The sequence below is a fragment of the Amblyomma mixtum genome, chromosome 4 (genome assembly GCF_055824585.1).
Source record: "Amblyomma mixtum isolate Tamu chromosome 4, ASM5582458v1, whole genome shotgun sequence".
Classification (NCBI taxonomy): domain Eukaryota; kingdom Metazoa; phylum Arthropoda; class Arachnida; order Ixodida; family Ixodidae; genus Amblyomma; species Amblyomma mixtum.
The window spans coordinates 78,982,536-79,006,603 of NC_143015.1; the positions used below are offsets into that span (position 1 = coordinate 78,982,536).

At 46.0% G+C, this 24,068-nt stretch overlaps 1 pseudogene; it reads left to right on the forward strand.

Moving 5' to 3' along the window:
* LOC149347146 (uncharacterized) overlaps positions 1-24,068 on the forward strand; it is a 38,817-nt pseudogene that overhangs the window by 11,345 nt on the left and 3,404 nt on the right.

A 24,068-nucleotide genomic window follows, 5' to 3' on the forward strand; every position in this document is an offset into this window, starting at 1 on the left:
CGCAGCTCTACGCTGCGCTAACTGGGAAGGAGACCATGCTGCGTACTCCAGGGCATGTCCGTCCTGGAAGAAGGAGAAAGAAATAATCACCATAAAAACAAAGGAAAATATATCATTTCGAGAAGCAAGAAAGCGATTCGCAGTCACGAACACTTTCTCTTTCACAGCGAAACCAAACTTCGCTGATGTGGTGCGCAGGGGCGTAGCACCACGCAGCACTCCGGCGCCTGCCGCGGCCACTTCTACCGCGCCTGTGGCAGGGCCATCCACGCCCCAGGCAGAGACAGCGAAGGCTGCTCTGCCAAACCCAAAGCAGGAAATGCCGGCCCATGGGCCAGCATCCCGCAGGACTTCCTCCCGTCGGGGGAGGCCTGAAACCCACACGCCCGCGGTTTCACCGCGGTCTTCCAGCACCTCTGATGAGGTGATGGATCTAACCCCCAGCCCGCCTGCGTTACAGCGGCGGAACAGCTCTCTTGAGCGAAAGAATGATAGGGCCCTCATAACGGGCCCAGAAAATAAGTAAACACTTTATTGTCCCTACCCCAAACATAAACATGGCTTTATTAGTTCAGTGGAACTGTAGAGGATTGTTGAGAAGTTACGATGACATAAAAACATTTTAGGGTCAATGTCACCCGTAGCCTTATGTCTCCAGGAAACCAATCTAGGTCCACAACATATGAACATCCTGAAGCATTATAAAACTTTTGGACGAGATCGTGAGCAGGCAAATAGACTCGGGAGGCGTCGCGATTGTCGTACAAAGCGGCGTCCCTGCTCAAGAGATCAGACTCAAAACAAAACTGGAGGCAGTTGCGGTCGGCATTGTCAGCTACAAAACTATAACTATCTGTTCTGTATATCTTCCTCCACATATAACATTAACAGTTCGTGACCTACAGGAACTCATCAATGAACTGCCAGAACCATATCTAGTAGCAGGGGATTTTAACGCTCGCTCCCCTTTTTGGGGAAGTGAGCTCTGTGACTCTAGGGGTCTAATAATCGAAGATTTTATCCTCACAAATAGTGTATACCTTTTAAATACAGGAAAAGCCACATACTGCTCCCCCGCCTCAGGGAAAATGACCTGTTTATATTTGTCTTTTAGTTCACCTTCTGTTTTTAACGATTTTAACTGGGACGTCATTGACAACCCATATGGCAGCGATCACCTCCCTGTACTAATCACTTTAACATCCACACCGGAAATAATCCCCACAAAGCCACGGCGCTGGAAGCTTCACCTCGCCGACTGGTCACTTTTTATAGCAAATGCAAATTTGGAAAATATACTTATAGATAATCTCACCGTCGACCAGATAAACGAAAAGTTCACTAATTGTATCATAACTGCCGCACTCACAGCTATTCCTGAGTCGTCAGGAGTAGCGCGACAAAACCATAAAGTATGGTGGACAAAGGACTGTAAAGAAGCAAAAAAACAGCAAAATAGAGCGTGGAGTAAATTCCGCAGGTATCCGACACATGAAAATCTCTGAAATTTTAAAAAGGCAAAAGCTAAAGCTCGGTACGTCCGTCGCAGTGCCGAGAAAGCTTCATGGCAAAATTATGTTTCATGTATCAACAGTCGGATCCCATCTAAAAAAAATGTGGGAGCAGGTTCGAAAATTGAATGGCAACTTTTCGCCATTCACAATTCTATTTCAACACCACCTGGCACACAAACAAGCATAGAGGAACAGGCAGACATATTGGGGAACATTTCGCAGCAATTTCAAGTTCATCACACTATAGGCCGTCGTTTTTAAACTACAAAAACACAGCTGAAAGACAGAGGCTCCCAACAAGTGGAGGTACAAATGAAAGATTCAATAGTCTAATTACCCTCGAAGAAATCAATAGTGTACTATCTGCCGGCAAAAAAACTGCTCCAGGACCCGACGAAATACATTATGAAATGCTTGCACATCTTTCTGAGCCTGCCATAGAAGCACTTTTAAGATTCTTCAACACAGTTTGGATATCTGGCAAAATACCGGAAGCCTGGAAGAAAGCTATTATTGTACCGTTTCTTAAACCTAGTAAACCCCCAACCTCTCCTAGCTGTTATAGACCCATAGCCTTAACCAGTTGTCTCGCCAAATCCTTTGAAAGTGTCCTTAATATAAGATTAACTTTTGTCCTTCAATCCTGTGAACTTCTTGATATTCATCAGTGTGGATTTAAAAAGGGATGTTCCACTTCAGATCACCTAGTCCGCCTTGAAAATACTGTCAGAGAAGCTTTTATACACAAACAACACTGTCTTAGCGTCTTTTTTGATTTAGAAAAAGCATATGATACTACCTGGAGGTTCGGGATTCTCCAGGACTTAGCTGAGCTTGGCATCCGTGGCAGAATACTGAACTCAATTAAAGACTTTTTGATTAACCGTTCATTTAATGTCCGTCTAGGCTCAACCCTTTCGAGGCATTTTATTCAGGAAAATGGAGTGCCTCAAGGGTGTATTTTAAGCACAACTCTTTTTATTGTAAAAAAAGAATTCTCTTAACAAAGTAATACCAAGGTCCATAATATATATTCAGTCTATGTTGACGATCTTCAGATAGCGTGCACATCTTCCAATATATCTACATGTGAAAGACAAGTACAACTTACAATCAACAAACTGGCAACATGGGCAGACAAGAATGGTTTCCAGTTCTCACCACAGAAAACAGTAGCCTTACCTTTTTCACTCAAACGAGGCTTGCACACAGATCCCACATTACACCTAAACCAAACCAAACTGCCTTTAAAAAAGGAACACAAATTTCTAGGCATCACCTTCGATAAAAAGCTTACTTTCCTTCCTCACATAAACGCACTAAAGAAGAAAGCGTCGCTATCACTGAACATACTTAAAGTCCTTTCACGCAAACACTGGGGTTCTGATCGGGTATGCCTTCTACAGATTTATCGCTCTGTAGTACGTTCCGTTTTAGATTATGGCTGCATAGTGTATGGATCAGCAAGGCCGTCGTACTTGAAGCGACTGGACCCTGTGCACAATATGGGTTTGCGTCTTTCAACTGGTGCTTAAAGGACATCACCCATAAAAAGCCTTTACGTAGAAACCAATGAACCACCACTTGCAGACAGACGAACAATTCTCACATGCTCATACATTTTAAAGATCCGTTCCCAGCCTAAACACATCTGTTACCCACTCGTTACAAAGTGTCCATCTCGAACACTATTTACCAACAAACCTCTAGCAATCAGACCACTTTTTCTCCGCTTTGAAGAGAAAAGCCAAGAACTAGACATAATGAACATATTACCTAATATTGCCCGCAAACCGGATCCAATCCCGCCTTGGTACTGCCTACCATCTGTGTGCGACTTCACATTAACACAATTTCGGAAAAAACATACACCACAAGAACAGATATTAAAAGAATATTTAGCACTCAACGAAAAATACAGAGAATACGAAGCATTTTTTGCCGATGGATAAAAATCGGCGCACTACGTGGGAAGTGCTGTAGTTCAGAATAATTGGGAAAAAATAGTACGGCTACCTGAGTGTACATCCATTTTCACCGCCGAGTGTTACGCAGTCTTGGTGGCTGTAGAAAAAATAATAAATGAGAACATTCAGAACAGTATCATTTACACTGATTCTCTGAGCATACTAACCTCACTTCACCATAGAACTGCAGTGACACCACTAATTGGTAATATCATACACAACTTAACGAGCGCCACAATACAGGGACAAGACATAAAATTTTGCTGGGTTCCCAGCCACATTGGAATCACTGGCAATGAGAAGGCGGATGAATGTGCTGCGAAAGCTCTGAACAAACAAATAAAGAAAGTTAACATTCCCTACAAAGATGGCATGAAGTTAGTACAGTATATGCTCAGAGATAAATGGCAGTCTGAATGGAATATTGAAAGTAATAATAAGCTCCACTTAGTAAAACCATTTATAGAAGAATGGAAGTCATTCTCCCGCCAAGAACGTTTCATCGAAGTTATTTTATGCCGTCTGCGTATTGGACACACACATCTCACACACAAATTCCTACTTACAAAAGAAGACAAACCTGTTTGTGAAAAGTGCGGAGATGAACTAACAGTAAACCACATATTATTCTCATGTACGGAAATTGAATCATTAAGGAAAAAACATTTTACTACCCTTTACAAAGAAGGCATTCCTTTTCATCCAGCATTGATTTTAGGCGATGATGCACTTGTCAGTATACCCTGTGTTTTTAGCTCTTTAAGGGAAGCCAGTATTCTTCATCAACTCTAATCTACTCACCCTGTGCTTCGCTACATACAATTATACACCTCAGTCACTTTCTGAATCATGAGAAGGAGGCTGAGGTCTTGTTCTGAGTTGTTGGGAGCCTCGAAATCCTTGCCGAGCCAAGGATGTCTGCGGAGGTAACCCAACCTTTAAAAGGTTCTGCTATCAGACATTTTTAAAATTCTTGTCTTTCATCAGCTAGTTAGTAAAAATAACTTTTAGGCCCTCTACACCACCGTTTTTATCCACTTTGTTTTCAAACTCTGCTCAAGCATATTTTTTCCATACCTTGTTCTTGGCTGCTTATGCGCCAATAAACCCAACACAACACAACACATTTGAATTTTCCGCTCGAACTTTCTCGGTCAACATTATTTATCGTTTTGCAGCCGCACGGGACGCCGGCACGGTGATGATCGTGAGTTCATTGAGCACTGCGTCCCTGGAAGACATAAGGGCCAGGGTGCCGGACGCCCTACTATGGCAGCAAGTGTATCTCTTCCGCAACCGATCCCTCACGGAGTCGCTGGTGAAACGGGCGGAACGCAACAACGTCTCTGCCATCGTCGTCACTGTGGACTCACCATTCACGGGATATGCAATCCCGTTCGCTAAGTATGGCTTCCACCTACCAAAGGGCCTCAGGTAAGCTGACAGCTGCTGAAACCTGCTTGAAGGCTACAAGAAATGAGTTGAGCTTCAGCATTGTTCAGGCGTTACACTGATGTCAGGGGAAAAGCGGATGATCAAAATTTTGGAAACCCATAGCAACGTGCGCAAGAAGCTTCAGGAAAATTAAAAAGCTCTTCAGGCGTGTCACTCCAACAAAGAAGGCAGTAAATATTCTATAAATCATGATACCGTGGGAAGGGATGTCTCGCTCATAATATCAAAGAATGTTTTCCAGCTGTTCATGCAAAATAAAAGCAAACAAAAAAATCCAGGGAAGCAATGAATGGTGCGCGTATTTGAAACCCACATTTTAGTTCACGAAATTTCTTAGATGTAACAATGCACAGAGCTAAATGGTGACTCCTTATGGAGAAGGAAGCTTTTAAACATAATGAGTTCTATGGCTTCTGTTTCGAAGTGGCGAAGTCATAAATAAGAAGACAGAATGCGTATGGTTTTTCTTTACATCCCATAGGTATGCCTAACTAAAATAGTTTGCCGCTACGCGGTTCTTCCGCTCAATATACTGAATATTACAGAATTGGATAATTTTTTATTGCGAAAGCAATACTGATTGTACTTTCAGCCCGTCGCGTAGCGAGGCCGGCGGCTACCAAGCGCGGCCTAACTTCTGCTCCTGCCACGCGCGGCGCGCTTAGCGGTCTGACGTCACAGCTGCAAGAGCGGGGCTCCTACTCGCGCCGTCGCGTAGCGAGGCCGCAGCTATCAAGCGCGGCCTAACTCCTGCTCCTGCCACGCGCGGCGCGCTTAGCGGTCTGACGTCACAGCTGCAAGAGCGGGGCTCCTACTCGCGCCGTCGCGTAGCGAGGCCGCAGCTATCAAGCGCGGCCTAACTCCTGCTCCTGCCACGCGCGGCGCGCTTAGCGGTCTGACGTCACAGCTGCAAGAGCGGGGCTCCTACTCGCGCCGTCGCGTAGCGAGGCCGCAGCTATCAAGCGCGGCCTAACTTCTGCTCCTGCCACGCGCGGCGCGCTTAGCGGTCTGACGTCACAGCTGCAAGAGGCGGCCCACATGTTAGCCCGAGATCTCTACTTCCGGGTAACTGTAGAGCCACCCGACCCCCAGGGGATGGACGAACGTTTGCAAACATACGCGGAAATCGCCGTGCACTACAGGTTAGGCAGGCGTCTAATGCCACCACCAGATCCAAACTTAACCAATACAGAGGCCATCGCCTGGCGACGATTACAGGCCGGAAACTTCGTTAACCCTGTCTGGTTATTTCAAACCACGTTAGACGATAAAAAAGGTGACAAATGTAAGACCTGCGGAGCGAGGGGTACCCTCGATCATATAATTTGGCAATGCCCTGGATCCCCGGGTGCTGAGGACAATATTAAGAGTAGAGAAGCCTGGGAGGCCCTTCTGCGAAGCGAGGTCCCCGCCGACCAGAAACGAGCTGTCCGCCTGGCGGCTGAAGCCGCGAAGACACAATGTATCTTCGCCAGTCTTTAGTCGCGGAGGTCCCATCCCCCGTCCCCTAGGCCTGCGTGCCAGGGACGGGGAGTTGGGGGCCTCCTACATCGGTGGAAATAAAAGTTGTTATCAATCAATCAGCGGGGCTCCTACTCGCGCCGTCGCGTAGTGAGGCCGCAGCTATCAAGCGCGGCCTAACTCCTGCTCCTGCCACGCGCGGCGCGCTTAGCGGTCTGACGTCACAACTGCAAGAGCGGGGCTCCAACTTGCGCCGTCGCGTAGCGAGGTCGCAGCTACCAAGCGTGGCCTAACTCCCGCTCCTGCCGCTTAGCGGCCGGTTCTGGTGTCCACCGAGATGACAGAGAATTACTGCGCCATTTTCTTTCCTCAAAAACCGGTGCGTTCAAAGGGCAACGCATGGCGGAATAATTCTCTGTCATCTCGGTGGACACCCGAACCACAGGAAGGGAGGAACGCCACCACCCGTTCGGAGCGATGCCTTCTCTTTTGAACGCAACGCTTTTTGAGGAAAGGAAATTCTCTGTCATCTCGGTGGACCCCCGAACCGCACCGTACAGGAAGGGAGGAAGTGGGAGTGAAAGAGGGAAGTTTCTAGACAATCATCCGTTAGCGTCAGCCGCTAGTTTAGGCACGCGTAAATCTCCCAGCACGTGGGAGCCCTCGTGTGGTGAGTATAATGCCATGTAAAACAAATGGGCAAAACTTTCATAAATAAGCTTTACTAAGAGCACTACCAATACACACCACCAGGCAAACCAGGCGCAGCCAGGGCTATTGCTTTCGCAACTTACCGGGCTTAACCAAGCTAAGCCTCTGCCAAATTTTTTTCTTCAGATCTTTCCCCTAAATAGTTGAAGTTCTTAGAAAATTAATGTGGCACTATTTTGTGCTATTGATGTATTTTTGCTTCCAGCTTGCGATGAAAAACTTCATGTTGAAAATTTGTGGGCGCGAACAAACAAAAGGCAGAGGCGCTTTCTTCTATGTTGGGACCAAGCACAACGCGAAGCCCTGTCTTGGGCAGCACGAAAGGCGCGAAGGGGGTGATGTTTTTTACAAAGCACGGATGAGAGCGCTGTAATCGCGGCGCATCCGGGCGCACGGAGCGCGTTTTCATGTGGTATTTTTTATACTCCGCGGGCTTTCGTTTATCCCAAATAAAAACGGCCACGCTAAGTCAATCTCGTTCGAAGTGTCTGGGGTTGGACAATATTTGCGGAGCTCCACAACTTTCCTATTGACGCCTGAACGTTTCAAACTATATTTAAAAAGGTAATTTATTTATCTCGACTAATTATTCAAATAGGGAGAGCGAAAAAATGGTACCGATACTTTTGATAAACCCTAACAACATCCATGAGATTTCAGTTCTGAAGAACGCTTAGTTTTTTTATAAACCTTGGTCGAAGTTATCTGGGACACCCTGTATATACGAGGGGGTACCCAAAAGAAACCGGACTAAATTTTTTGGTCGGCAAAGCTTCTGTGGTACCGCGTTTGACACTAGGAGCGCATAGAACGAACATTCCAGAGTCAGTAAGCCGAGTGCCGTCGTTGAAGGAGGTCAGACTAGTTTAGGCAGAGTTTTAGAGTGACGACTGTTTTGTGTGAGCGGCGTTTTTGCAATGGCTGATTTTCGTGAACAGCGTGCGCCGGTGAAATTCTGATTTTTGCTCGGAAAAAGTTGAATGGCAACTCTTGAAATATTAAGAAAGACGTCCAAGGACGATGCTACGGGGACAACTCAAGTGTTCCTGAATGGAATCCTGAATCAAAGCAACAATCATGTCAATGGAAAACTTCAAATTCTCCTCGCCTCAAGAAAGCTCGTCAGGTGAAACCAAACCTCAAAACAATGCTCATTTGTTTTTTCGACGTGAGAGGAGTCGTCCATTGACAATTTGCTCCGCAGGGTCAGACAGTTAGCCAGGCTTTCTACTTGGATGTTTTGAAAAGATTGGGCAACAGTGCGCGGTGGAAGCGGCCAGATTTGTGGCGGTCGGGTGACTGGTTCTTCCATCATGGCAATGCCCCTGCTCACACAGCCCTGTCTCTACGACAATTTTGGACCAAAAATTGCATGACCCCTATTCCTCAACCCTCATAATCTCCCGACCTTGTCCCGTGCTACTTTCTTTGTTTCCTAGAATGAAAAAATAGGTGAATGGACAGCGTTTCGCTGATGTTGCTGAGGTGAAGAAAAAAACGACGGAGGCACTGTCAAGCATCACAAAAGATGAATTTAAACAATGTTTTGAAAAATGGAATGAAAGATTCGACAAGCCTATCATTGCAAGTGGGGAATACTTTGAAGCAGATTGAAGGTCTGTGCTTAAAATGTGAGCAAATAAGTTCAAACAAAAATAAGTCCGGTTTCTTTTGGGTACCCCCTCGTAATAGACCCTTTCTATGGGTTGGGCGCTACGTTTGTTTGGAGTTGCCTCCCTGTTAACTGCTCCTGTTTGTGGAGAGCCTTTTCCGGGGTTGGGCAGTACATTCTATAGTTTCTATATAGTGCATCGTAAGGCGCAGAAACTGCCTCAGTTCTCTGCAGACACCTCAGTCGCGTCGTGATTATGGTAGCAACGGGGAAGTGGAAAAAGATTGAAAGAGATTAATGCGGTAGTCGAGGGCGCCGAAGTAATTCATACCACTTGGACATCTTTAACGTGATAACGTACAGCAGACGGACGCCTTTTGTGTTTTGCCTTCTTCGAAATGCAGCCGCTGTGATCAAGTCCGAACCTGGGTACACCGTCCCAGTAGCCGAGCGCCCTACTTTCTTCGGTCGTTCTTGAATACCGTTGTAAAAGTGATTTTGGGCACATTCTCGTCGGATACAGAACGAGAAGTTCGCCTAGGCGACCTTAAGTAATTCACACAAAGCGCACTGCATAAGTCAAGCCTAGGTTTGTGCCGAGAGTGAATAACCATGTGCTATTTGAAGTGAGAACTGAAATCAAACGCTTTCTTCGAACGGAACAGCGGCACGAATGCGCTCCACATTTTTTTCCCCTTTTTTTCGCGTCTTGATATTGTGCTTACTAAGCTCGACCTGTTTTCTCCCGGCATGTGTGCTGGTCGCACCTATTTATAAAGTTATTTATTTTCCCTTTCCGCGGTGTTTCAGTAGCTTCGGCACTAGTGGGCTCGCTCATGGGTCGCGGGGCAAAATTTCGTCGCATTTCGATTCCGACGAACTACGAAAATGCATTTCGCGATGTCAGTGCGCGTTAATGTATCTTAGGCGGTCGAAGTTAGGGATTTTAAGAAAGAGCGTACGGCTGGTATGGCCAATATGGTAATGGATTACCTTTCTGCCATTGTCGTGCTTTCCTATAGACCCTACTGCCGTACGCTCGCAGTTTAAAGTACAGGTATTTGAACAAAAATCTATTAATCATCAGCCGTCCAATATGGCGTGGCCTACACTCTACTAACACCTCCTTGCGATGGTAAACATACGAACCACTAGCACGCCACAGCATTGGCGCGCTTCGATGGGGCACGTACCGCTATTGTGTGGCCGCGCCAATGTCTTCATTGCATGATCTGTAATCTGCAGAGCCACACTGCTACCGCGTGTGTTCGACACAAGGCCAGTTCATATGTTGAATGGCGTCGGCCGTGTTTGCCTTTCAGTTGAACGCACTGCCAGTTTATATGTCGCAAGCCGAGTAAGCGCAAAGGTATTAAGAGCCCACCGGCGCTCTTTTTCCTGTTGCCGGCGCAGATGACGGATCATTAGTATTGTAAAGGTTTTTAATTCGAAGGGCATGTCGGTGGGCGCTGGTCGATGAGCGTCCCAACGGACACACTCACCGTTGGTTGGATAGCCTCAAATTTGGCACATACCCCCTGCATATTCATATTCATATCGCCTTGCATATTCATACTCGTTTATTCCTCGGACAAGCAATGACTGGAATAACTTATCGGCATCACTAACAAGCATGTCTGAAATTGAGAAATTTCAATCAGCATTACAAAGTTTCTTTTCGTAGCTGGTGCTCATAATATCATTATGGCTTTCATAGATGGTGATCATATTCCCATTATGGCTGTTTGTTTATTAAAAACTGTATTCCTTGTTTTTTATTTGTTTTCTGTGTCATATTTTTCTGTATTTATTAACACCGTTCCCGATTTCGAAATTTACTCTCTGTACTTTTGTTCTCTTACATTCTTTTTGTGTGCTTACTTTTGTTTTTGTACAGGTTTTACAGAGATTGTGTATATTTTTTACTAATAACTTTTCTGTGTACAATGTGTACGCCTCTGCATCTTCCGCTCCCCTCTATACTGTACATTTGTATCCTGAGGGCATAATAAATAAATAATACCCACTACGGGGGAACACTCACAGGTGTCACTTACGATCACGACTGCACTTCTCTACCTCTTCGCTGCGCTGCCTGAACTGCTGCCGGTCGATCCCATTACAGTACTTCCCCGCTGAAGAAGGATACATCCTGGTGATTTACGGGAAGGAAAGAACGGACGGATCAGAATAAGGCTTGAGGCGCTGAGGTGGTCCTTTAATGAGCCTTTAATGGCTCATACTGTCATCCGTTATGAGAGGGTGTCACACGTTTCGCAGGGTTTAACTCGTGTTAACTCGGGAACTAAAAAAGATAGGAGAAAAGTTACTTCAGATAGAGGAAGAAAAAATTACCCTAGAAGCCATGTTTTATGACTCAAGAGTAATTAGTTAACTAATTATAGTTAAAATATCAAAATTATCTCGAAATAGCGTGGACGTCGATATAATCACGGGAACGGTGTGACGTCACATGCACCGGAAGTCGTCACGGCATAGTGAAAATTTTCACAGAAAGGTCAGAAAAACGTCGGATTTGTGTCAAATTAGTTCTAAAAATGGGTAATTAAGCGCAATTAACACTTAAGATCCCCGGAAGACGTGTAATTAGGGTATCGATATAGCCACGGGAACGATGTGACGTCACATCCACCTGAAGTTGTCATGGTATAGTGTCCCCGGCTTTCGCCTCTCAACACTTTAGTTGCCAGAGTGACCTCGCAAATTTTTTTCTAATCGCCACGCAGCGCGATACTTCACGTGCATTAAACGATTCCTGCCACCTGCGCAGATTTCTGTTCTCAACACACACCTGTAAGTGAATGCTCAATTGATGGAAGCTACGACACAAGCAAGACGCTTCCATCCCTTTAGTGAACCCCGGCGTAGCACACCGATGAGTTCATGGTTAAACTGCGCGAAGGAAACAAGGACAGAGACAGAAACACACGTACACACTGAGCGCAGAACTTCCAACTTTTATTCGAAAAAGGCTTCGGGCATTAGCTTTTATACGCACTAAACAACCACCACATGACACAGCCGGGATAAAAACCGATAAGTATTGACAGTAACGTGTCCATGACGCGCCGACCCGCCAGAGCGCCAATCTAAACTATACCAGTGTGTGCAAGCTTATGCACCATTGATACCTAGATACAAGGAAAAAGAAAAGGGAGACTGGAAGATTAAGATCCTAAAAGTGAAGATAAAACGAATACCACCAAAGAGGTCATCAACAAAACGCTGTATTACTAGCGCAACCTACTCAGCAATGGGATGAGACGCGGAACAACAGTAATAACAATTAACGATGAAGGTGCAAGGCCACTAAAACACGTAGGCTGAAAAGAACTAAGAAAAACACACGAGAGGCTAAAACTGTGAAACTGAGAGTGAAAGATGGAGACAACGAACAACAAAGGTAAAGGCGACGCGAGCAATGAAAAGGCGACACCAGGCTAAAATCAATGAAGGATGGCAAGGATGGATGAAGGATGGATGAAGGATGAAGGATGGTGGTATTCGTTTTATCTTCACTTTTAGGATCTTAATCTTCCAGTCTCCCTTTTCTTTTTCCTTGTATCTAGGTATCAATGGTGCATAAGCTTGCACACACTGGTATAGTTTAGATTGGCGCTCTGGCGGGTCGGCGCATCATGGACACGTTACTGTCAATACTTATCGGTTTTTATCCCGGCTGTGTCATGTGGTGGTTGTTTAGTGCGTATAAAAGCTAATGCCCGAAGCCTTTTTCGAATAAAAGTTGGAAGTTCTGCGCTCAGTGTGTACGTGTGTTTCTGTCTCTGTCCTTGTTTCCTTCGCGCAGTTTAACCATGAACGAAAAGAACCAACTAGCCCGCCAGAAGACTATTCTTGAACACCGATGAGCATAATCGGCGCACGATGAAGCCACCGGGCCTGTGTTCGCTACCGCCGCACCGGCGGGGTGACGGGCTAATGGGGCACGACAAAGAGAGAGAGCGCGTGGAAGGTGGACACTGTCAGTCAAAGCACCGCGGCGCGGTTGCGCCGTCGTGCAGCGTGCCCGCTCAATGCCTCAGAATTTCGCCGCTTGGGGAAAAGCGGGTCGGTGTCGTCCTACAGCCAATCGTTAGGGTGGGTTCATTATAAGCGCAAAACTCTTCTTCCTCTGAGGCAGATGTTGCTTGTTGTGCTTCGTTTTTCAAATGCGTGGAGCGTTAGCGAAAGTTGATAGCGGCTTCCTGTTGCTTTTTGAGCCAGACAAATCTAGTAAACATTGCACGCCATACTTGCGTCGCGACAAAGAGAAAGCTGTCGCTGTTCATCCCTCTATTGCTTGCCTGAATAGAGCCACTGAGTTCGTAATGCGGAGGCCTGTATCACAGAATTATGCATTCTCTGTGTCAAATACACGCATGCTTGAAAATTGCTTTGAATTGTTTTCGGTCTGTTGTTTACATTAGCTACGATGGTTGTCCTCTTATTATGCGTCCATCTGATCGCATCACATACATTCCAAGACGGCAAATGGTCTACTGTTCATCATTCATCATCATCATCAGCCTGACTGCGCCCACAATAGGGCAAAGGCCTCGCCCATGTCTCTCCAATTAAAACTGTCCTCTGCCAGTTGCGTCCACTATATCCCCGCAAACTTCCTAATCTCATCGGCCCACCTACCTTTCTGCGCCCCCTGCTACGCTTGCCTAATTAGTTGGTTCAAATGTCCCGCTGTTCAAAAGTCTCGCTGTTAACACTGTAGAGCAGATAGACCTTGAGTGATGGCTTTCGAGCTCGAATCCTTCTTAGACAGATATCGAATGAATTCTCCCTTTTTTTCTTACAACGCAGCTTTGCGAACCTGGAAGTTTCGTGTCCTGGTTGCCCGATCACGTTCGATCCTGCCAGTCCGTATTTCGTCGGGGCGCTCCTCTCACTTGTCCTCACGTTCCCCGGTCTCAGCTGGCTGCGCCGTACCACGAAGCTGCCCATAGTGGCCAAGGGCATCCTCACACGTAAGAGCTCTAACCACGGACGTTTTCGGCCTATGCGTAGCTTTTCCGCAGTTGTCCCGAATGGTCAAAGCCAGAAGAAAAGCATCTCGTTTAACAAGGAGAAGCTTTGGGCCAGTTGGTCTGACATGTTCGAGAGGAGGAATAATCGCGAACTTGGACGAGACTTAAGAACGAGAAGAAGACAGGACGAGCGGTAACTAGGAACTGAAGTTTATTGGGAAAAAAGACATGTTGCAGCAAATGTTGCATGCATAGCGTACGTAACACCGTTATATTGCCAGAACTAAGATAAGGACACATGGAACACGCGAGATGGCTAGGGAAACAAATGGAAACAAACACAGAAAGCACAAAAAACGAAGAAGATGCCTGTCACAGGTTTAACAGAAACCGGGTCTCCTTATCTAAAAGCGCCACAGAAGGCTCACTAACACACATATGGAGCCCAAGTTTGCGCATGTGTGCCGCTTCTAAAATCTCCCTTTCAAGCTTCGACCTGCCCATTCCGATGATAGTGGCTTTGTTGAACTATGGGTAGCAGCCATCGCATTCCCTGCAGTGTCTCGGCATATTGGCGCCATTATCGCTCTTCAAGGATCGGTAGTGCTGCCGCAGCCTATCGTTGACACATTTCTGTGTTTGTTTCCATTTCTTTCCCTAGCCATCTCGCGTGTTCCATGTGTCCTTATCTTAGTTCTGGTAGCGCACCGGTATTACGTACGCTATGCGCAGATGCAACCTTTGCTGCAACACGTCTTTTTTCCCAATAAACTTCAATTGCCAGTTACCGCTCGTCCAGCCTTCTTCTCGTTCTTAAGTCTCGTCCAAGTTCGCGGTTATTCCTCCTCTCCAACATCTCGTTTAAGTTTGATACAAACTTGAAACAAACAGCACTTAACCACAGCCCATCACAGCAGTAGCAAGACCAATGATTTGAAGTTTCACGCTACTAAACAACTGAGATGCACTGAAATTCTTGCGCTTTTAATCTGCTCGATTACCTATTTGAGCAGGTAACGAAACAAGCGTTAGCAATTGATTACTTGTTTGTCGCGTGAGAGCTTTGTGTTGTAGGCATGAATGTAGGCGAGCTTCTGGGCGCTCTCAAGCAGAACTCAGCTGTAGCATCCCTGGCCAAACGATCCACGTCTGGAAAGGTACGGCCTTGCAACCAGCAATGTTTTCTTTGTTTGCTTTTCGACAACTGCTGCACGCTTGACGATTGCGTCCGAAAAGCAGCAAGTCTATGATGGTCTTTATCGTGTACCCCTTATAAGAACCCGGTGTAGAGTATACAATAAAGTAATTACTTTCAAGACATAAGCCTTTAAACAAGACGAAATTGTACTATTGTGTTGTCTTAAGATACATTAGAGTCCTGAGCCATGCATGGCACAGATGCACGAGGACTACAAGGCAGGTTTTTATGTGTGCCACAGCTATGGGGAGAGCAGTAATGAAGAAACGAAATACTGGTGTGCTCTCGCATTCCACACTGTTCTGTTCATGCTCTTTGAACGAACTTCATTTAAGCACGAATAAAATCATGCGATGGCCTCAACTGTGCAATTTGCAGTTCAACGACAGCTGAAGGCGTCGGATGATCAACGCTAGGGATGCATCAGGGTTTCCTATCGCGGACTTCCTAATCGCGTGTGAAAAAGAAAAAAAACTACGCAGCAGTTTTTTTTTCTTTTTGTACAGCACTGACGTCAAGTAATTTCATCGTACGATGTAAACCAAAAATATGCGGTCTTCAAATACCCAGCGCATCTCCCTTTCCGCATTTCACACTCCTTTTTGCACATGGTGTGCTTTACGTGACGCGCCCTCCATCCAGGGTCTCAAGTGTGGCGCGCCCCTAAAAACAAAACATCGCACTGAACGCTGTGAGCCCTGAGCACGGTGTCCTCGGTCCAAGAGCCTGCATCACTTATGTGATGTGACAGTCGTGGTTATTAGCATTCTGGGACGAACTTACACGGGCCCCACCGTGACAGGGGGGCTCGACAGGGGGGCTCGAGACCGATGTCTTGCTCTTTGACCCACTAAAATCTGGCTCTGTATAAAAATAGAGCGCATGCTCCCCACCACGAGAGAGCACAGCGGGTGCAGGAAGAACATAGGGAAGGGCTGTAAGCCGCAACGCTAGCAGAGCTTTTATGCGAAGCATGCTAAAATAGCCCAACCCAGCTCCTCGAGCGCGGCGGTGTCGTTACCATTGACCTTTCGTGACCTCCATGTCATACCACGTCATGCGTGACGTCACAGCAGATGAAAAACGGGGGCCCAACTCGCGCCGTCGCTCGAGGCGCGTGACCAAGGATGACCACGTGGTGCGTGACGTCACAGCAGATGAGAAACGGGGCCCCAGCTCGCGCCGTCGCGCGAGGCGTCGCGACCAATGTGTTTCCTGCTTCTGCCGCTAGGTGCGCTGTAGTGAACACGTGATGCTGGAGCGGCGGTATACAAGGGGGTGCGCCTGCCTCTGCTAGGCGTACACGGGATAGAGATGCCTCCTGGAGACAGGGCTGCTCGTTGGAATGAGAAGCAAAAGTTGCGGCGTGCTACAGAGACTGATGAAGAGCGTGAAGAACGTCTAGCCAAGCGGCGTGCTCGATATGCAACTCGGCGACAATATGCTTCGCATCTGACTAGGCTTAACCTAAGCTAAGCCTCAGCCATTTTTTAGTATTAGCGACTGAATTACATATGTAATAAGCCCCTAAGCTACAGTGGTTCACGCTTATGCTGCAGAATCCTGTGATCTGCTCCGTTTTACTCTTGACTAAGCTGTGAACAAGTGTTACTCAGTGATCTTTGCGGGGAAACGTAAACCCAAGAAAATACAACTCAGATTTACTAAGGGCAATAAAATAAGTGTGGATTAGCACTTGAGGCTTGTCACAGTGGCCAACAACGCGGTGAGAAGTGCCTTTACTGGCGCACTGCAACGGGCTGTCCTTGAACGCCAGTTCGTTTAAGTTTGGTATCTATAGCTTGCAAATTGGTTGACTCGGCCATCAGCAGGTCTTGCGCTTCGTTACAGCTGCAGCAGCAGTCACAGTCGCCCGTTATGGAGCGTCGGCTGTCATCATCTCACATGATGGCGCTCGGAAGCTTGACGCAGATCCAACCATGGTATGCTATACAGTTACTAAGCAAGTACGGCAGCCAATCACTGTTTGCACTGCTTAAGTGCTCCCGGAAAGCGCTTATTAGTCCTGTTGTGTAATGGCAAAGGTCTCCCCTAGAATCTTAGGCGCCAGCGACCTTGTAATTATCCGATATATCGCATTTTTACAAGCTTTTTTGTTGTTTTTGCAGACGCCCACGCAAAGATGTCAATAGTGTTATTCAGCTTGCCTGTTTGTTTTACCTCATGTAATCGTTCTGAGGCTATTTTAGTTTCAAATTTTCCAGAACTCGAAGTGAACCATCATGTGCTTTTAATTTGTCAAAATAGGCAGCGTCTGTCTAAGAAATATTGGCCGAGCATCAGCTAAGGTAACAACCTCACGAGCTAAGCTTACGAGAAGCTCACGTGCTATATTCGTTGCATTTTCAGACAACGTATACGAGAAAGCAGTTTTTCACAATTGACTTTGTCTCTAAATGGTCATATCTTAATAGTTATCTCCTTTAGATAACCATTCCTTTTATCAGCAGATATTTATTACACAGGGCAATGTCTTCTCCTCCGTCCCATTCCGCCTACCTTTCAAGTACCGAAATGCAGAAAGCGTTGCATTAGCTATTCGAGACGCCGGCCTAGTGTTTCATTATTTTATTAGATCGCTTCTCGAGAGTTTCAGTAATTCTGTTTTCTTCAATTTTTTCAATTAGCCCTGTTCCTACATCAGTGTTCGACATTTTTGTACAAAAATTTTGAATCATAGAAAATGGTAAGGTACTGTTATGAAAACATTGAAGGTTATGTTTCATTCTTGCCGTGTGTAGCAAAACCTTTCTTGTAAATTTTTTTTCCATTGCTCGCATGGAGCAGTTAAGATGGCCATCGAAAACATTAAAGAACCCTTTTTGCGAGAGCAAAAACGTTAACAGCAAAAAAGAATTGGCAGAGGCTTAGCTTGGTTAAGCCCGGAAGATTGCGAAAGCAAGTTACGAGCAAATTTAGCGACTAAAGAAGTGAAAGGCGAAAGCCTGAATGCTGCACGGAACGCCGGAATTAGCTTAAAGTGCTATTGAGCTGTCCACTAAACCACATAGTTGGTAAGGCGCCTTTCCTTTCCTCCAAATCAACGCAGTCTACAACGCTGTCTATGTCAGAGCGCATCAATGAACGCCGGAATTAGCTTAAAGTGTTGTTTAGGTGTCCACTAAACCACATAGTTGGTAAGGCCCCTTTCCTTTCCTCCAAATCAACGCAGTCTACAACTCTATGTCAGAGCGCATCAATGAACGCCGGAATTAGATTAAAGTGTTATTGAAAGGTGTTTACTAAACCACAGAGTTGGTAAGGCGCCTTTCCTTTCCTCGAAATGAACGCAGTCCTCTCTCACTGCCTGGGATCTGCGGCGCTCTGTGGCTACCGCTGGGACCGCGCCGACGAACCGACTTGGTAGCTCAGATTTCACCTCGGTATGACGTCATAGACGCGAGCGCCTCCAGGCGTCATCAAACTGGAGGCCGTCTCAAGGTCAAACATGACTACCGCCGGGACCACGCTGAAGGCTCAAAACCTAGCGTAGTATTGCTTTCGCAATAAAATGCAAGCCTGTGGACGGGAGATCTGCGGTTATATGACTGTTATAGCGAAATTTTGCTATATATGTCAAAAGCGTTCAGAAATTATTTCCCGTTAAAAAATGCTTTTTTCCAGAATTGTTCGGTTAGACACAATATTACCAAAGCCTTCCCTTAACAAAAACACTACCACTTCCCTTTGTGACCACGAGAAACCTGCAGCTAATCGTATTTCATCATCTCCTGTACTGCGTGATTTCTTTGCTTTTATTTTTATTTATTTATTTATTTATTTATTTATTTATTTATTTATTTATTTCAAAATACTTCAGGCCTATGTGGCCCAGGCAGGAGGGGCAAACAACCTAACAATACACAAAATAAACGAAAAAACAACACAGCATCATTCGGCGATAACAAAGGGAAGATAAAAACAACAGCATTAAAAAATTCAAAACGAAACAACTTAACCGAGGAAATGTTCTTCCAATGCGTTGCTAAGATTGCTATTTTGAAAAAGGGATTCTGGGAGCATGTTCCAATCGGAGATGGTTCGGGGGAAGAAGCTATACTTAAATGAATTTTTTCGTGCGAAGATAGGCTGCAGTGTGTGTTCCTTAGTGTGTCGTGCAAGTCTGGTGGTAGAAGGTTGAACATAGTTAGGTATTGGAATGTTTACCTCGCGTGAAAGAATCTTACGGAGGAACAAAATTCGGTTTATTTTTTTGGCGGTCTGAAAGAAGTGGGATATTATTTTCTGTCATTAGCTTTGTGGGAGAATCAAATCTGCTGTATTTGAGGAAAATAAACCTGACTGCTTTCCATTGAATGATTTCAAGGGAGTTAATGTTCTTTTTTGTATGCGGATCCCAAATAATAGATGCGTATTCGAGCTTCGTCCGAAGAAAAGTGTTATATGCCAAAAGCCTAATATTAGAGGGAGCGGAACTTAGTTACACGAAACATGGAAGTGAAATGAATTCTTCCAAAAAATATTTCTTCAGCAGGTAAGCCTAACATGCCACTTTAAAACATGTTCGTTCTATTGAGCAGCAAGTCACCTTACAGCGTGCTCATTTCTGCACTGTAAAAACAAAAAACAGAAACGACCCAATAACTATTTGCAACCTTTGCGATCTTTATGTAACGTTAAAAAATCGATTTCGATCCTGCTACTATAGCCAGCAACTTCTTTTTTCTGGTCGATGTTGCATCGTAAATGCCTTCTCTTTGGTACTAATAAATTTACAACCGCAGATAGCGGGAAGAGCTCAAGACTCCGTTATATATAACTGTTCTCAATCTGTACAAAATACTTATAAAACAAGTAAAATAAATATCAACCCCCAGCTATAACTGCGGACAAAGCTCACGCCTCGTTTGTTATAGTTATATGCACTCTGCAAAGACAATCTGCGCATCTGTCTTCTTCGCCCTCTAATCCTTTCCAGAATGTCGACCAGAACACCGCCAAACTGGCTTTCAGTTGGTAGGTTTGCATATTCATGGCCCCTTCTTCAGCGTACTACACGCCCTCTCACCGGCATCTTGCCAACGGCCCGAAGTTGCACCAACGCGCAAGAAAAAAACACAGTTTTTATGAAAATCTCATGAAACTTCTGACACTGCCAGTGCCGCCAGGAAAAGAAGAGCAACCGCTGCAGCATGCAAAAAACTGCGCAATTTTCAGCTCGCATTCTTCTCCTTGAGGCTGTAGTCTTTCTCTCTCACAAAGGAAACGGTGAAAGCGCTCCTGAGATTCTTAAGGGACTCGGGGTTGTATTCCCGTCTATAATCTTTAAGTTTTCACTGCGCGCCCTCTGTCCCCGTGACATAGTGGTCGCTGGACACTTGAAAAACTCATTTCATTGCCGCTGTTTTTTCCTTTTTTCCCCTTTGTTCCCCTCCCCAAGTGTAGGGTAGCCTACTGGGCATCGCCTGGTTAACCTCCCTGCCTTTCCGTCTATTTCTCTCTCTCTCTCTCTAGTGTTTGATGACCCTTGACTCATACAGCCTAGCAATCCAAATGATGGCTTCAGGTACGCTTACATAAATACTGCGTGCAATTTAAAGAATTCTTAGCTCATATTTAGTGAACTTTTAAAATTGTTTTATTCCAAAACTTGCGAAACCTTCCGCACTCCATTCAGGGTTTAAAATTTTCACTCCAACCTCAACGTTCCTGCTTGGTTCTCTTCCTAGATATGTAATTTTTGCTGTTTCCAAGTGCATCTGCTGACATATTTTATTTTTATCCACGAAAAAGTTAATAAGAAAAAGGGGAGTTCGTGAGGCATGGAAAAAGTAAGGGGCACTTTAGATCCCTCCTGAAAGTATGACGTGACGATGTTAATGTTTATTTCCTTGGTTCTTTCTTATTTATTACCTCTTTTCATTTACGCACACTAATATCCATACATAAGTAGGCATAACAGAGCGCATGATACACCACAAGGCACACAAGGCCTCTCTTCAACCGCGTCGAACGACCGTGCCTCAGTGGCTTAGTGCTAGAAGGTCTGACTCCCGATTCAAGGGTTATGGGTTCGATTCTTAGATATTTACCCCGAGTTTCCTGTCCAGCGTAATTTAATTTATTTTACATCCTTATACCGCAATGATATTTCGCGATGCTACGGCCGCATAGCCACTATTTAACCTGTGTTTTAACCCTTTTCATTCCAAAGCCATATGTGTGACGGCGCAACCCTGTCGACCAATTCTGAATTAGTGTGGGAAAGGGCACGGCTTTTCCTCCGCAAGTCCGCTCTTATGCTGTCGCGTAAATAATACCATAATCCTTACAGTCCCCATGTGTTTCTTGGGCGGCTTTCATGTGTTTGTTAATATGTGTCGCGTGATTTCCTCCTGACATGCACGGCGTCAGACGGCGTGTTTGTATTATCCTCAGTTTTGAAGTTTTCACGTTATTTCTTCTGGAGATAGTTAAGATGCAGCCTTTTACGCTTGTAACCTGTGCCTGGTGTATCGTACTTCCTTAGCGACACGCTTTTGTGCTACCCCGTGTGCCAGGGGGTCAGGGCTCCTCAAGCTGTTCTCACAGCTTTTACCTCTCCTCCTTGTAACTTTTTGTTGCGCAAAAAACTTGATTTGGTTGGATACGTAAATAATTCTAATGATATCTTTATTTGTGACATGGTCAAAAGTCCATTTTGCGTGGAACACTTATTCCGTGTGCTGTAGTTCCAACTCAAAGTGTACGGGCACCATACAGGATTCCCATGTGAGTTAGGAAGAAACCCGTAGCAGTTACAGAAACCGCTACGTGGAGCGATTGACTGAAGACTGCACGCGCTACATGCAAACCAAACCTCTCCACAGATCGAGGCCATTTATGAAGTGGTGGCTGCTGTCGGAGACCAGATGGAGGTGTAACTGGACGGTGGAGTGCGTTCCGGTGCCGACGTTGCCAAGGCGCTCAGCCTCGGTGCACGCGCGGTCTTCGTCGGCAGGCCAGCACTCTGGGGACTCGCCTACAACGTACGCATAGCTTATTCGTTTCGCACAATAACACCTTCTAGAAGTCTGTTCGTCCTCCTAGGCGTGACAGCAACTTTGATCACAGCCGGAGTGCCTTGGTAGCCACTGGAAAATGGTGTCCCTACATACTTCCAGTGCTCAATGTTGCATTTTTCTCAGCCACCAGTTCCTGAAATTTGCCATGCCGTAAAATTGATTTCAGATATAAAAGTACCCAATTCCAATATGACAACACCATCGATCTTTGAACTGCTTGCTGGTTTAAGTAGTGAACAGCCGCGTAAAGTGCAGCTAGTTCAGACCCCGTTAAGGTTGTCATGTGTGAAAATTTTTCCTCAATAATGACTTGCCTGCCCGTAGTGACAACACCTCATGCCGAACTAGTTGGCGAGACCTAAAAATTAATCGCACATACTCACGGTCAGTATGCTGTGCGTGCATTTAGGATAGTGGCAGCTGCTTTAGGACAGGGCTCGATAGGCTTTCTTCCCAGTCCCCGATATAGTCCGGCGCTCGCAGTAGTTGCACCGACAAAACAGCGGAGAGAAAGATCGCACTGCTTGGGAGAACTCTTATGGGACAGACGATTGGTGGGCCGCTATTTCCTTTCAAAAAACGGCGACCAGTCTGTGTAAACGACTTAGTTGCCGACAGTGCTGCTCGGGCGGCCCAAGGAAGTGCGCACGTTATCTCGATTCCACTGGAAAGAGCAGAGCCTGTGCGACATCTATTGGTGCTTGCTCGCTAAATGACCTCGGCTGCATCACATACCCCCGGAAGCAATGGAAGCCGTTTGCACAACCTCTACCCGTTCCGACAAACTGCGATAGCATGTGAGCTCCTCTGCTGCCCTGGAAAGCTGTTGTGTAGCCTGTCACTAAGATTGGCGTTTGCAAACGCTTACTCCCACCTCATCCATCGGAATGGCAAACTCAATATCGTGTCAGCACTGCGGTAGCGAAGGGACCATTCAGTAACTACTTCGTGACTGCTCTCGATTTGACCGCGAACGAGTACCCCTGGATACAGAGTTCTGGCCAGTGGATTCTTGTAGCCAATATAACGGAAGCCAAAATGCTGGCTCCTTGGCCCTAACTTACATACGGAAACACCGTGATCAAAGTGCTCTTGAAATACTTAAATGACGCAGTCGTGAGCTTCAGCCTTTGACGCTCTGCGTGCGTCCTGTTTCCTCATGGAGTAATGGCCCCCTAAGCATGTTCCATGCGGTGCACTGATCTTCCGTTCCTCTTATCTCTTTCTTTCGCTTCCGTCTTCCCATTCCCTACGTGTCGGGTAGCTAAGCTGGCGTTGCCAATTTAATCGCCATATTTTCCCACTATTCTGCCTTTCTCTCTCTTTTACCCGCAGCACATCATCCAGCCATCCGTGATGTGCTTCGGACTACATCCAGCTGCTGGATGGCATAGCAAGCGCTTGACATGTGATGGTTGTGCGAATGGCGGCACGGAAAGACTGTAACTGAAGGGCTGAAGGTCTGCAAAGAGAGAAAGATCGTGGGCAGCTGTAAGTTGAATACATGTAGGGCAAAGTGTGACGAACGGTAGCCGAAGGGATGAAAACGGAACGGGATTGAGAGCACTGACTTGGAGCTATCTGAACGCCCTTCCACAAGGACGAGAAAGGGATGGCTGCAGAAGAGGCAGAAGGCGGTGCGACAGTGGATGCATAGCTATCAGTTAGCGATGAATTTTCACAAGGGCACCATCAGAGTCTAGCTGGCATCTTCACGGCATCGCAGGTGCCCGGATGTGAAGTTGTACATGACTTAGAAATGAAACTCTTTCCTCGCGACACATCAGCCTCGCTTTGACTAGTTCACCGTAGCAGCCGCCGTCTTTTGCATTATTCATTCATGTCAATGAAGTTAGCTTTAATTGCGTCCCTTCAAGGAAACGAAGCCTGCGCCATCTCGAGGTACTCAACGATCTTTCGTTTGCTCGATTCTCGTGGGTTACACACTCGTCATCATCAATGCCTGCCAGATGCCGCCCACTGCTGGCGAAAAGGCCTCCCTTTCTCTTTGCCTTCCCGTGTACTGCTAATCCGCCCCGTCCTCACAATCTTCAGATAGAAATAATTGCGGAACATGTGAATACAGTCACCTAATTTCCCCTTA